Source organism: Tamandua tetradactyla, chromosome 16 (genome assembly GCF_023851605.1).
Source record: "Tamandua tetradactyla isolate mTamTet1 chromosome 16, mTamTet1.pri, whole genome shotgun sequence".
Lineage (NCBI taxonomy): Eukaryota > Metazoa > Chordata > Mammalia > Pilosa > Myrmecophagidae > Tamandua > Tamandua tetradactyla.
The window spans coordinates 18656320-18670939 of NC_135342.1; the positions used below are offsets into that span (position 1 = coordinate 18656320).

General features: G+C 38.0%; 1 long non-coding RNA gene across 1 annotated transcript in view; it reads left to right on the top strand.

Annotated features, from left to right (window-relative positions):
* Positions 1 to 398: 398 nt before the first annotated feature.
* LOC143660201 (uncharacterized) overlaps positions 399 to 14620 on the top strand; it is a 40971-nt gene continuing 26749 nt past the window's right edge. Inside the window, exons 1-2 of the long non-coding RNA XR_013163880.1 lie at positions 399 to 816; positions 1231 to 1356. This is a non-coding gene — a long non-coding RNA (uncharacterized LOC143660201). The remainder of the gene's footprint in view (positions 817 to 1230; positions 1357 to 14620) is intronic.

The following is a 14620-nucleotide window of genomic DNA, read 5'->3' on the forward strand; positions in this document are numbered from 1 at the left end:
CACACACACACACACACATATCTTTATTTTATGTTGCCAAATCTGTTGAGAGTAAATTGCATGGATCATTATAATTCATCCCTAAGTGCCTCAGCATGTCTCTTCTAAAAATAAGGTCGTTTCCCTAATTTCCACATTACTGTTACCACACCCAGGAAATTTCTCACTGATATCATTCTATTTTTTTAATACTTAGTTCATATCCAAATGTTCCTAATTGTCCCAATAATTTCCCACTCCCCCTCTGTGCCAATTTGAAAGTATTGTGTACCCTAGAAAAGCCATGTTTTAGTCCTTATCCAATCTTGTGGGAGCAACCATTTCTTCCAGTCCTGATTCAACACTGTAAGTTGGAAACTTTTGATTAAATTATCTCCATACAGATATGAAACATGCAATTTTGATTAGATGGAGATGTGAGTCTACCCATTCCAGGTGGGTCTTGATGAGTTTACTGGAATCCTTTAAAAGAGGAAACATATTGGAGAGATTCAGAAATGACAGATGCCTCAGAGCTCACAGAGAGAGAGCCAACAGAGAGAGGGCTGACAGAAACTTCAGAACAGTGCTGATACAGGATGCTGACTCTTAGAGAACATAGACACGGATGCTTGGAGATGGTTGGAGTCCAAAGATGTCAACATGATATGTTAAGCAAACCAGAATGTGGAGAGAGTCAAGGAAAGCCAAGAGATTAAAGCAAGCCCTGGAGAAGCAAACTGATGAACGCCTACGGGAGCAGAGACTGAATGCAACAGAGCCCAGGAGCAAGGGACCAGCAGATGCCAGCCACATGACTACCACTTGTTTCAGTGGGTGAGTACAAACAAAGCTGACAGAAGTGTTTCTGACCCACTGGCCTTCCTTGAATTAAGGTATCTCTCCATGGATGTCTTAGTTTGGACATTTTATAGGCTTAAAATTGTAGACTTTGAACTTATTAAATCCCCTTTATAAAAGTCATCCTAATTCTGGCACCTTGCAAACTAACACACCCTTTTTTTAAAAAAGCTTTTTTTTAAATCCAGGAGCTAATGCTTTTAGTATCTAATAGAGGTAATTTTGGTAATCTGATAGAAGTAGATAGTAAATTAATCTGCCATGAGAGAGAAGTGAAATTACTGAGTCTTGGTGTGTGATGAGAAAAGGAATCCAAATGCCGCTAAGATTGATTACCAGCATAAACTCATTTATGTGGGTGACTAATGGGGAGTGTGCTTGACATTTTAGGAAACAGGGACAATCAAAGATGTGGCTGTATCTTTACTGAAGAAGAGCTAGAACTGTTGGAAAAGGCTCAGATAAATTTGTACCAAGATGTAATGTTGGAGAACTTCAGGAACCTTGTCTCAGTGGGTGAGTACAAACAAAGCATCACACCAATGAAATTGTTTTCTCAAATCATAAGTTTCAAATCAGATATAATATTCCATTTGGTGCCCAAAGTGGAACTTTGATCGAGAAGAGAAAACTCTTAAGAGATGCATGTACATGAGCAGTTAAGGGTTTTTGCAGATAAATATGGGCAGATGGCCCCTCGTAAAGTGTTGGTGAGGAAGCCTCTCCTCAGACACAGTATTTCCTGACCCATGGACATGCTTGGTATAGTTCATGAGTCCTTCCTTGCTATCTTACACTTTTAGGCTCCCTTCCCTCCCTCACATTTATCAGAGTAAGATTGCTAAAGGTCATGCACCATTAAGGGTCTTAGTCTCTTGCTTGCTTCTGTAGAAGCACCAATGTTTTGAACAAACTGGAATTACAGAAATCAAGCCAGAACTTTGGTTTCATTGATACTTACAAGCTCACCTGGTACATAATAACCGCAAAACAAGTGTTTACTCTTTATTGACATATTTTTTGATAAATATCTAATATAATTTCAATATTTGGGGGCCCATATACAGAAATATATTACCCCAGAATCATTTATGAGATAGTTGCTATTATTATCTCCCTTTTGCTGATGAAATTTCTGAGGCATGGCTTGTGAAGAAAAGAGCTAGAATTTGAGAACCCTGTGCTGGTCTGAATCTGTGGTGGATCCCAGAAAAGCCATGCCCTTTGATCCTCATTCAATATTGCTGGGTGGAAGCATTTTGATTGTTTCTATGAAGATATGATAATTGTGGTTGATAATTTTTGATTAGATGATTTCCATGGAGGTGTATCTCCACCCACTGAAGGTGGAGTTGCTTGCTGGAATCCTTTAAAAGAGGAAACACTTTGGAGAGAGCCCTTTTTGGTAGAGCCATGAGAAAGCCAGCAGATGCTGCCATGTTCACCATTTATCCTTCCAGCTGAGAGAGAAACCTTGAACTTCATCGGCCTTCTTGAACCAAGGTATCTTTCCCTGGATGCCCTAAATTGGACATTTCTATAGACTTGTTTTAATTGGGACATTTTCTCAGCCTTAGAGCTTTAAATTAGCAACTTATTAAATTCCCCTTGTTAAAAGCCATTCCATTTCTGGTATACTGCATTCTGGCAGCTAGCAAACCAGGACACACCCCCAGTATGGCTCTAGCCCCTGTGTTTGTGTGTGTGTGTTTTAAAATTTTAAATTATGTAATATAACATATACACAAAGCAAAGAAAGAAAAAAGCAATTGTTTTCAAAGCACTCTTCAACAGGAAGTTACAGGACAGAATTTGTTATGGGCTACCATAACATCATCTCATATTTTTCCTTCTAGTTACTCCAGAACATTGGGGGCTAGAAGGAATAAATCCTTTTTTTTATCATCATAATTGACTTTTTTTCTCTTTTTTTGTGGAAAATAACATATATTCAAAAAAGCAATAAATTTAAAAGCACAATGCAACAATTTGTTGTAGAACAAATTTCAGAGGTTTGTATGGGTTACAATTCCACAACTTTAGGTTTTACTTCTGCCTGCTCTAAGATACTGGAGACTAAAAGAAATATCAATATAATGATTCAACAAGCATACTCATTTATTAAACCCTACCTTCTCTTTATAACTCCACCATCACCTTTGGTCTTTCTCCCATTCTTTAGGGGTATTTGGACTATGGCCATTCTAACTTTTTCATGTTGGAAGGGACTGTCAGTAATAGGGTAGGGAGATGGAACTACCCTATTCCATCCAGCTGATGTTCAGCAAGGCTTGCCCCTCTGGGTTTCAGGACTTAGCTGGTCCAGGAACCCATCTGGAGGTTCTAGGTTTCTGGAAGTTGCCCTAGTGCATGTAACCTTTGTAGAATCTTGTATGCTGCCTGAGGTGTTCTTTAGGATTGACTGGAATGGTTTTGGTTGGGGGTTGGCAAGTGTGCTGGTTTGAAAGGATATATGTAACCCACAAAAGCCATGTTTCAAACTTAATCCCATTTTGTAAAGGCAGCCATTTCTCCTAATCCCTGTTCAGTACTGTATGCTTGAAACTATAATTAGATCATCTCCTTGGAGATGTGACTCAATCCAGAGTGGTTTTTAAACTGGATTAGGTGGAGACATGTATCCACCCATTTGGGTGGGTCTTGATTAGTTTACTGGAATCCTACAGAAGAAGAAACATTTTGGAAAATGGGAGAGATTCTGAGAGAGCAGGGAATGACATAGCCACAAGAAGCAGAGTCCACCAGCCAGAGACCTTTGGAAATGAGGAAGGAAAACACCTCCCAGGGAGCTTCATGAAACAGGAAGCCAGGAGAGAAAACTAGCAGATGACCCTGTGTTTGCTACATGCCTTTCCAGATGAGAGAAAAATGCTGACTGTGTTTGCCATGTGCCTTTCCACTTGAGAGAGAAACCCTGAACTTCATCAGCTTTCTTGAACCAAGGTATCTTTTCCTGGAAGTCTTAGATTGGATATTTCTACAGACTTGTTTTAATTGGGACATTTTCTTGGCCTTAGAACTGTAAACTTACAACTTATTAAATTCCCCTTTTTAGAAACCATTCCATTTCTGGTATATTGCATTCAGGCAGCTAGCAAACTAGAATAGAAAGTTATGATAAGTAGCCATGTCTAACTGAAGTTTGTGTAAGAGTGACCTCCACAATAGCCTCTCGAGTCTATGTGAACTCTCTCAGTCACTGATACCTTATTGGTACACTTCTTTCCCCCCTTTTGGTCAGGATGGCATTGTTGATCCCACAGTGCCAGGGCCAGACTCATCCCTGGGATTCATCTTCCATGCCACCATCTTTTCACCCCTGGTGAAAAGTCTCATACCTGTGCCTATACCTGACCTGAAACAAATCTCTGTACTGAGTGCTCTACCCTGTGCCCTGCTCCCTGCTGCACAACCATCCTGCAAACACAAGGCCTTAGACTACTGAAAGAAACAACTCCCAAAGTAAGTCAATCAAGATATTTACATGTGACAAAGACAGCAGAAGATCACTAAGCATATCACAATGCAGACATATATAGCCCTGCATAGTGACCAAATTAAAACACCAGAGGAGACACAGACATTGGAACAACTAATCAAAGATGTTCAGACAATTCTACTTAATAGAATAAGTGGGATAGCAAAGGACATAAACGAGATCAAGACGACAGTAGAAGAGCACAAAGAGGAATTTGAAAGAATAAATAGAAAAATACTGGAAATTACAGAGATTAAAGACTCTGTTGAACAAATAAAAAACATACTAGAGGCACACAACACAAGATTTGAAGAGGCAGAAGAAAGAATAAGTGATATAGAGGACAGGATAATTGACTTTAAAGACTCAAAAACAGCAAATGGCAAAAAAGATGGAAAAAATTGAATGGGAACTCAGGGAAATGATAGACAAAACAAGGCACACAAATGTAAGAATTATTGGTGTCCCAGAAGGAGAAGAGAGGACTAAAGCCCTAGGAGGGGTAGTTGAGAATATAATAGGGGAAAACTTCCCAACCCTCATAAGGGACATAAATATACAAGTCAAAGAAGCTCAAAGAACTCCAAACAGAATAAATCCCATTTATAGGCCTTCCGCAAGGCCTTCCCCAAGGCACTTGCTAATCAATCTGTCAAATGTTGAAGAGAAGCTGAAAATGGCAAGAGAAAAACAATCTACAACATACAAGGGAAACAAAATAAGACTGAGTTCAGACTACTCAACTAGCACCCTAGAGGCAATAAGGCAGTGGTATGATATATTCAAGACCCTGAAAGAGACAGACTTCCAGCCACGAATTCTGTACCCAGCCAAATTGTCCTTCAAAACTGAGGGAGAGATTAAAGTTTTCACAGGCAAAGAAGTTCTGAAAGAATTTGACAACAAGAGACTGGCCCTACAAGAAATACTAAAAGGAGTTCTGCTGGCTGAAAAACAAAAAAAGACAGGAGAGGGAGGTCTGGAGAAGGGCACAGAATTGAAGAGTACCATTAGGGGTAATTTAAAGAATATGAAGAGAAAGAGGGAAAAATATATAGATCTGACAAATAAAATTAAAAAAATGAAATGGTGGAATCAAGACATGCCTTTTCAATAACAACTTTGAATGTTAACATACTAAATTTACCAATTAAAAGATATGGTTTGGCAGAATGGATTAAGAAACATAATCCAGCTATATGCTGCTTACAAGAGACTCATCTTAGACACAAGGATACATATAGATTGAAAGTGAAAGGATGGAAAAAGATTCTCCATGCAAGTTGTAACCAAAAGAAAGCTGAAGTAGCTATACTAATATCAGACAAAGTAGACTTTATATGTGAAGATATCAAAAGAGACAAAGAAGGACATTACATACTAATTAAAGAGTCAGTTCACCAAGAAGATATAACAATCATGAATGCTTATGCTCCCAATCAAGGAGCTCCAAAGTACATGAGAAAGACATTGGCAAAACTGAAGGGAGCAATAGATGTTTCAACAATAATAGTAGGAGACTTCAATACACCACTCTCCTCTATAGATAAAACAACCAAACAGAAGATCAACAAGGAAATAGAGAAGCTAAGTAACTTGATGAATGAATTAGACCTAACAGACATATATAGGTCATTGCACCTCAAAGCACAAGGTTATATATTGTTTTCTAGTGCTCATGGAACAGTCTCCAGGATAGCTCATATGCTGGGGCACAAAACAAGTCTACATAAATTTAAAAACATTGAAATTATTCAAAGCACTTTCTCTGATCACAATGGGATGAAGCTGGATCTCAATAACCACCAAAGAACAAGAACATTCACAAATATATGGAGATTAAATAACACACCCTTAAACAACCAGTGGGTCAAAGAATAAATTGCCAGAGAAATCAGTAGCTATCTGGAGATGAATGAAAATGAGAAAACAACTTACCAGAACTTATGGGATGTGGCAAAGGCTGTGCTGAGAGGCAAATTTGTTGCTTTAAATGTCTATATTAAAAAACAAGAAAGAGCAAAAATCGAGGCCTTAACTGCAAACCTGGAGGAACTTGAGAAAGAACAGCAAACTAACCCCAAAGCAAATAGGAGAAAAGAAATAACAAAGATTAAAGCAGAGATAAATGAATGTGAGAACAAAAGAACAATAGGAATAATCAATAAAACAAAAACTTGGTTCTTTGAGAAAATCAATAAAGTAGATGGGCCACTAGGAAGACTGAAAAAGAAAAAAAAGAGAGAGAATGCAAATAACAAAATTATAAATGAGAAGGGGTGCATTACCACAGACCCTGAAGAAATAAAAGAAATCATAAGAGGATACTATGAACAACTATATGCTAACAAACTAGACAACTTAGATGAAATGGACAAATTCCTGGAGACACACAAACAAGCTACACTGCCTCAGGAAGAAGTAGATCTCAACAGACCAATCACGAGTAAAGAGATTCAATCAGTCATCAAAAACCTTCCTGCAAAGAAAAGCCTAGGGCCCAGACGGCTTCACAGGGGAATTTTATCGAACATTCCGGAAACAATTAACACCAATACTTCTCAAACTTTTCAAAAAAATTAAGGAAGAAAGAACACTACCTAATTCATTTTATGAAGCTAATATCATTTTAATACCCCAAACTGGGTAAAGATGTTATAAGAAAGGAAAAACTACAGGCCAATCTCTCTAAAGAGTATGGATGCAAAAATTCTCAATAAAATATTAGCAAATCAAAATCCAATAGCACATTAAAACAATTATACACTATGACCAAGTGGGGTTTATACCAGGAATGCAAGAATGGTTCAACACAAGAAAATCAATCAATGTAATACAGTGCATTAACAAATCAAAAGGAAAAAAATCACGTCATCTCAATTGACGCTGAAAAAGCATTTCACAAAATTCAGCCTCCTTTTCTGATTAAAAACACTTCAAAAGATAGGAATCAAAGGTAACTACCTCAATATGATAAAGGGAATATATGAAAAACTGAAAGCCAGCATCATACTAAATGGAGAGAGATTGAAAGCCTTCCCCCTAAGATCAGGTACAAGGCAAAGATGCCAACTGTCGCCACTATTATTCAACATTGTGCTAGAAGTTTTAGCTAGAGCAATCAGGCAGGACAAAGAAACAAAAGGAATCCAAATTGGAAAGGAAGAAGTAAAACTCTGATTATTTGCAGATGATATGATTCTATATTTGGAAGATCCTGAGAAATAAAAAACTAAGTTACTTGAGCTAATAAAAAAATTCAGCAAGGTGTCAGGATATAAAATTAATGTGTAAAAATCAGTAACATTTCTACACACAAGCAGTGAGCTAGCTGAGGAGTCAGTTAAGGAAAAATTTCTATTCAAAATAGCAACTAAAAGAATCAGATACTTAGGAATGAACTTAACTAGGGACATAAGGGACTGGCACACAGAAAACTACATAACATTGCTAAAAAAAAATCAAAGGAGATCTAAATAGGTGGAAAGCCATTCCCTGCTCATGGATAGGAAGGCTAAATGTAGTTAAGATATCAATTCTCCCCAAGTTGATCTAAAGATTCAATGCAGTACCAATCAAAATTCCAACAACCTACTTTGAAGATTTGAAAAAGCTAAGTACCAAATTCATTTGGAAGGGAGGGAGACCCCGAATAGCTAAAATCATCCTAAAAAAGAGGAATGAAGTGGGAGGATTAACACTCCCTGACCTTAAAACCTATTATAAAGCCACAGTGGCCAAACAGCACGGTACTGGCAGAAAGACAAAAGCATTGACCAATGGAATCAAATTGAGAGTGCAGAAAAGACCACCAAATCTATGGACAACTGGTTTTTGACAAGGCTCCCAAATCCTCTGAACTGGGACAAAATAGTCTTTTCAATAACTGGGCATGGAAGAACTGGATATCAATAGCCAAGAGAATGAAGAGGACCCCTATCTTACACCCTACACAAAAGTGACCTCAAAGTGGATCAAACACTTAAGTGTAAGAACTGGCATCATAAAGCTTCTAGAAGAAAATACAGGGAAACATCTTCAAGATCTAGTAATAGGAGGTAGCTTCCTAAACTTTACACCCAAAGCACAAGCAACAACAGAAAAAATAGATAAATGGGAACTCCTCAAAATCAAATGCTTTTGCACCCCAAAAGACTGTCAAAGAGATGAAGAGGCAGCCAAGTCAATGGGAGAAAATATTTTGAAATCACATATTGGACAAAGGTTTGATTTCCTGCATATACAAAGAAATCATACAACCCAACAACAAAAGAGCAAACAACCCAATTATAAAATGGGCTAAAGATATGAATAGGCATTTTTCTGAAGAGCAAATACAGATGGCTCAAAAGCACATGAAGAGATGTTCATTTTCACTGGCTATAAGCAAAATGCAAATCAAGACTACCATGAAATACCACCTCACACCTATAAGAATGACTGCTATTAAACAAACAGGAAACTATAAATGTTGGAGAGGATGTGGAGAAACTGGGACACTTATGCACTGCTGGTGGAAATGTATAATGGTGCAGCCACTATGGAAGACTGTTTGGTGTTTCCTTAGGAAAATAAATATCGAGTTGCTCTATGACCCAGCAATAGCACTACTTGGTATATACCCTGAAGAGCTGAAAGCAATGACACAAACAGACATTTGCATACTGATGTTCATAGCAGCATCATTCAAAATTTCCAAAAGATGGAAACAAGCCAAATGCTCATCAACAGATGAGTGGATCAACAAAATATGGTATAAACATATGATGGAATATTATGCAGCAGTAAAAAAAAATTATGTCCTAAAGCACATGACAAATTGGATGAGCCTCAAGAACAAAATACTGAGTGAAGTTAGCCAGACACAAAAGGATAGATACTGTATGAGTCCACTTTTATTACCAGCACAAAAGTATAATCAGAGGCTTATAATACAGAAGATAGGGGACTTAGAGATATATAGTAGCTAGAGATAGATGAACTGTTAACTGAGGTTGAACTCCAATGTAAGGGAATAGATAGATGTGAAGGTGATTCTCTAGTGGGTCTAGAAGTAATATTACCATATTGAAGATGAACAAAATTAAAAGGGGTTGTATAGACCTATGTGTCCCACTGATTCACACTAAAAATATGAATGAGTTCTTGTAAGAATTACTTCAAAGATATGATTCTTGTATAAGGAGTGTTTAAGTCCAGGGTACAGGAGGAAAACTGCTATTGCATGCTATGAGCTATGTTCAGAAGGAAACCATTAACACTACCACAGCAACACCAGAGGTAAGTAATGGGGTGAGGGACGAGTTAAAAGGAGATTTGGATTTCCTATTTGGCAAGAGTGTGTTTATTGGTTTTCTGTCGCTTGGGAAGAATGAAATTATCTAAAATTGAGAATATTGATGGACTGTGGACTTTGGCCCTCTACATGATGCCTGATGAATGCAGGGGACTGAAAGATGCACTGACAGAGAAGTAGATTAGCGAACAATGGTGGATACTTATTGTTCTAGTTTGCTAGCTTGCTGGAATGCAACACACCAGAAATGGATTGGCTTTTCATAAAAGGGGATTTATTTTGTTAGTTCTTCAGAGGAAAGACAGCTAACTTTCCACTGAGGTTCTTTCTTATGTGGGAAGGCACAGGATGGTCTCTGCCAGCCTTCTCTCCAGGCCCCTGGGTTTCAACAACTTTCCCTGGGATGACTTCTTTCTGCATCTCCAAAGGCCTGGGCTGAGCTGTGAGTGCTGAGATGAGGAATGCCAAGCTGCTTAGGCTGTGCTACATTGCAGTCTCTCATTTAAGCATCAGCCAATTAAGTCAAACATCCTTCATTGCAGCAGGCATGCCTCCTAGCTGACTGCAGATGTAAATCAGCAACAGATGAGGTTCATGCACCATCGGCTCATATCTGCAGCAACAAAACTAGGTACACTCACCTGGCCAAGTTGACAACTGAATCTAACTACCACACTTATGAATGAAAGTTGTGCTGCTACAAAAAGGAACAAAGTCATGAGGAATGCAAAGATGTGAATGAATGAATGGGACATTTGGTGAGACAAAATAAGCCAGAAACAAAAAACAAAATGATATGGTCACCTTTAGAAAATTCTTATAAGAAAACAGCAGCCTTGATCGTAAGCTTTTAGATCAGACACATAAAGCCCGGAGTGACAATTATTATTTCTGGGTTTTGAGAGGCTGTTATATATATATAAAACCTGATACTTTGAGATAAGAATGAAGCCAAACAGTTTGAGGTTAAAGTAATTCAGAGCATAGGGGTAAGGAAGACAGTGTCTATATTTTAGAACCACACATACTCTTAGAGACCAATGGAAGAAAGGTTAATTTGATCTGGAACTGAAAGTTTCTGTAGTGCATAATCTAATTCAACCTATCTGTATAGCTAATTTTAACAACTGAAACACAGGGAGCACAGAGTGAGAAAGAGGTCCTTTAATCCTGTATAGATTATTGTAATGCCTGGAAACATCCTAGAATATGTTAAGCAGATAATCCAAAAGTATTGGCAAAGTCCCCTTAGGAGGGGAGAAAGACTATGAAATTATTAAACCTTACCATCAGGGAATCCCCTGATACTGTGTCAAACTTTAGGGATACCCAAATCAGTAGGCCATGCCCTCAATCATGAAGCTTACTCTTGTGAAGCTTATGTAGGTAGCATAGAGGGTTAGACTACCTATAGGCATGCCTAAAAGAGTTACTTCTGGAGGACCTCTGTTGTTGCTTAGATGCGGCCTCACTCTCTCTAAGCCCAACTGTGCAAGTGAAATTATTGCCTTCCCCACCCCCTATGTGGGACATGACATTCAGGAGTGAAAGTCTCCCTGGCAGCATGGGAGGAGACCCCAAGGGATGAATTCAGACCTGGCACCATGGGATCAACATTTACATCCTGACCAAAAGGGGTCAAGCCCCACATAGTGGGGGGAGGGCAATGATTTCACTTGCAGAGTTGGGCTTAGAGAGAGTGAGGCCACATCCGAACAACAAAAGAGGTCCTTCAGAAATAACATTAGGCATATCAAGCTAAGCTTCTCTGCTACATACATAAAGTTCACAAGAGCAAGCCTCAAGATCAAGGACTTGAAGAAATGTTTATTTGGTACAAAATTTATACTTTGACTATTGAATTTCCTAATTTAACTTATATGGACCATTTAATTGAATACCATAAATACACAGAACCTTGAATAGGGCATGAGATTTTATAGGTTTGTCCAGGTTAGTGTGATGAACCGATACATCCCAGAGTGATTTGAACAGTGAATAAAGAAGTATTTGCAAAGTCCCTTTGGGGGAATGGGGAGAAAGGGGAAAAATTCAACCTCCCCATTTGGAGAATTCCTGATATTCTTGCAAGCAGTGGGGACAACCAAATCCATAGGCTGAGCCCTCAATCTTGTTTTTTTTTTTCATATGAAACTTATCCCCTCAAAGAATAGGCTAAGTCTACTTAAAATTAGGCCTAAGAGTCACCCCCCAGAGAGCCTCTTTTGTTGATGAGATGTGGCCTCTCCCTCTCTCTTTCTCTCTCTCTGTTTGTGTCAGCCAACACAGCAAGCAAACTCACTGTTCTCCCCCTCTCTATGTGGCTCATGACTCCCAGGGGTGTAAACCTCCCTGGCAACATGGGACAGAAATTGTAGAATGAGCTGGCACCTAGCATTAAGGGGTTGAGAAAAACTTCTTGACTGAAAAGGGGAAGAGAGAAATGAGACAAAATAAAGTGTAAATGGCTGAGACATTTCAAACAGAGTTGAGATGTTATCCTGGAGGTTATTCTTACACATTATATACATATTATGCTTTTAGTTAAGGTATATTGGAGAAGCTGGAGGGAAGTGCCTGAAGCTGTACAGCTGTGTTCCAATAACCATATTTCTTGAAGATGATTGTATAATGATATAGCTTTCACAGTGTGACTATGAAAACCTTGTGTCTGATGCTCTTTTTATCTATGGTATGGACATTACAACTATGTAATGGTATTGTGAGTTACTGATTATATACCAAGAATGAAATGATCATATGATAAGAATGTTCGTGTTTATATGTTGTTATGTTTAAAAAAATTAAAAAAAGATAAAAAAGAATGTGTTATTCAATCTCTGCATATTTGTGAAAGTTCTTGTTCTTTGGTGGTTATTGAGATCCAGCTTCATTCTACTGTGATCAGAGAATGTGCTTTGAATAATTTCATTTTTTTTTAAGTTTATAGAGATTTGATTTGTACCCCAGCATATGATCTATTCCAGAGAATATTCCATGAGCATTAGAGAATAAGGTATGTCCTGGCCTTTTGGTGTGTAATGACATATAAACATCTGTTAGGTTTAATTAATTTATCAAGTTCTTTAACTTTTCTATTTCCTTGTTGATCCTCTGTCTGGTTGTTCTATCGAGGAGAGGGGGGTATTGAATTCTCCTACTATTACTGTTGAAACATCTATTGTTCCCTTCAGTTTTGCCAATGTTTGTCTCATGTACTCTGGAGTTCTTTGATTTGGAGTATAACATTTAAGATTTTTATTTCTTCTTGGTGAATTGTCCTTTTTATTAATATATAGTGTCCTTTGTCTCTTATGATGTCTTTACATTTGAAGTCTATTTTGTCTGATATTAGCAGAGCTACACATGCTATCTTTTGGTTACAACATGTATGGAACATCTTTTTCCATCCTTTCACTTTCAATTTATTTGTATCCTTGTGTCTAAGATGTGTCTGTTGTAAGCAGCATATAGCTGGATTAATTTTCTTAATCCATTCTGCTGATCTGTATCTTTTAATTGGTAAATTTAGTCTATTAGCATTCAAAGTAGTTATTACTGAAAAGGCCATCGTCTTATCTTTTGGATTTTATTTGTCAGATGTATATATTCTTTTCCCTCTTTCTCTTTTTATCCTTTAAGTTACCCTTATTGGTACTCTTCAATTCTGTGCCCTCCTCCAGACTTTCCTTTCCTATCTTTTTTTTTTTTCTGACTAGCAGAACTCCCTTTAGTATTTCTTGTAGGGCCAGTCTGTTGTTGACAAATTCAGGATTTGTTTGTCTGTGAAAATTTTAATTGCTCCCTCAGTTCTGATGGACAGTTTGGCTGGGTACAGAATTATTGGCTGGAAGTCTTTCTCTTTCAGGATCTTAAATGTATCATACCACTGCCTTCTTGCCTCTACAGTGCCAGTTGAATAGTCTGAACTCAGTCTTATGTGGTTTCCCTTGTGTGTAGTAGGTTGTTTTTCTCTTGCAGCTCTAAGGATTTTCTGCTTCTCTTCAGCATTTGACAGACTGATAAATGTATGTCTTGGGGAAGACCTTTTTGGATTTATTCTATTTGGAGTTCATGGGGTTTCTTTGATTGGCATATTTATGTCCTTTATAAGAGTTGGGAAGGTTTACCCCATTATATCCTCAACTAATTTTCCTAGCCTAAGCTTCTTTTCTGTTCCTTCTGGGACATGAATGATTCTTATATTTGTGTTTTGTTTTGACTATCATTTCCCTGAGATCTAATTCAAAATTTTCCATATTTTTTTTTGCCATTTGCTGTTTTGATTATTCAGAATCAGTTGTCCTGTCCTCTATTTCACTTACTCTGAATCTGCTGTTGTGTGTCTTAAGTATATTTTTTATTTGGTCTACATCATCTTTCATCTCTGTGATATCTACTATTTTTCTATTTAGTCTATCAAATTCCTCTTTATCCTCTTCTAGTGTCTTCTTGATCTCCTTTATGTCATTAGCCATTCCATTGATTTTATTTAATAGAGTTATATGAATATCTTTGATTAGTTGTTCCCAAGTCTGTGTCTCCTCCAGTGTTTTAATTTGGCTATTAGGCTGGACTATATCTGTGTGAATCATGATATGCTTAGTGATCTCATGTTGCCTTGGAGGCATGTAGATATCTTGATAGGTTTATTTTGGAAGTTGATATATCTCAACAGTCTAAAGCTTTTTATTTGTGGGATGGATGTGGAGCAGGAGGTGGGATGTGGAGCAGAGCACAGCAATTTGGTGATGCATTGAAGTGCAGGTATAGGCACAGGTTGGGAGGGAAGTGGTGTTGTGGAGGTGTGGTATGAAAGCTGAGGTTATATGCAGCTCAGGCAGACCTTGGAATGCAGGAGTAGGGGATTGCATGGGGAACACAGAGGTCAAACATGATTGGAGGCGAATGGGGACACTAGGTGGATGCATGGGGGCTGGTGTGCAGGTAGGAAGTGGGTCAGCACAAGGAGTGTAGGGGTCATG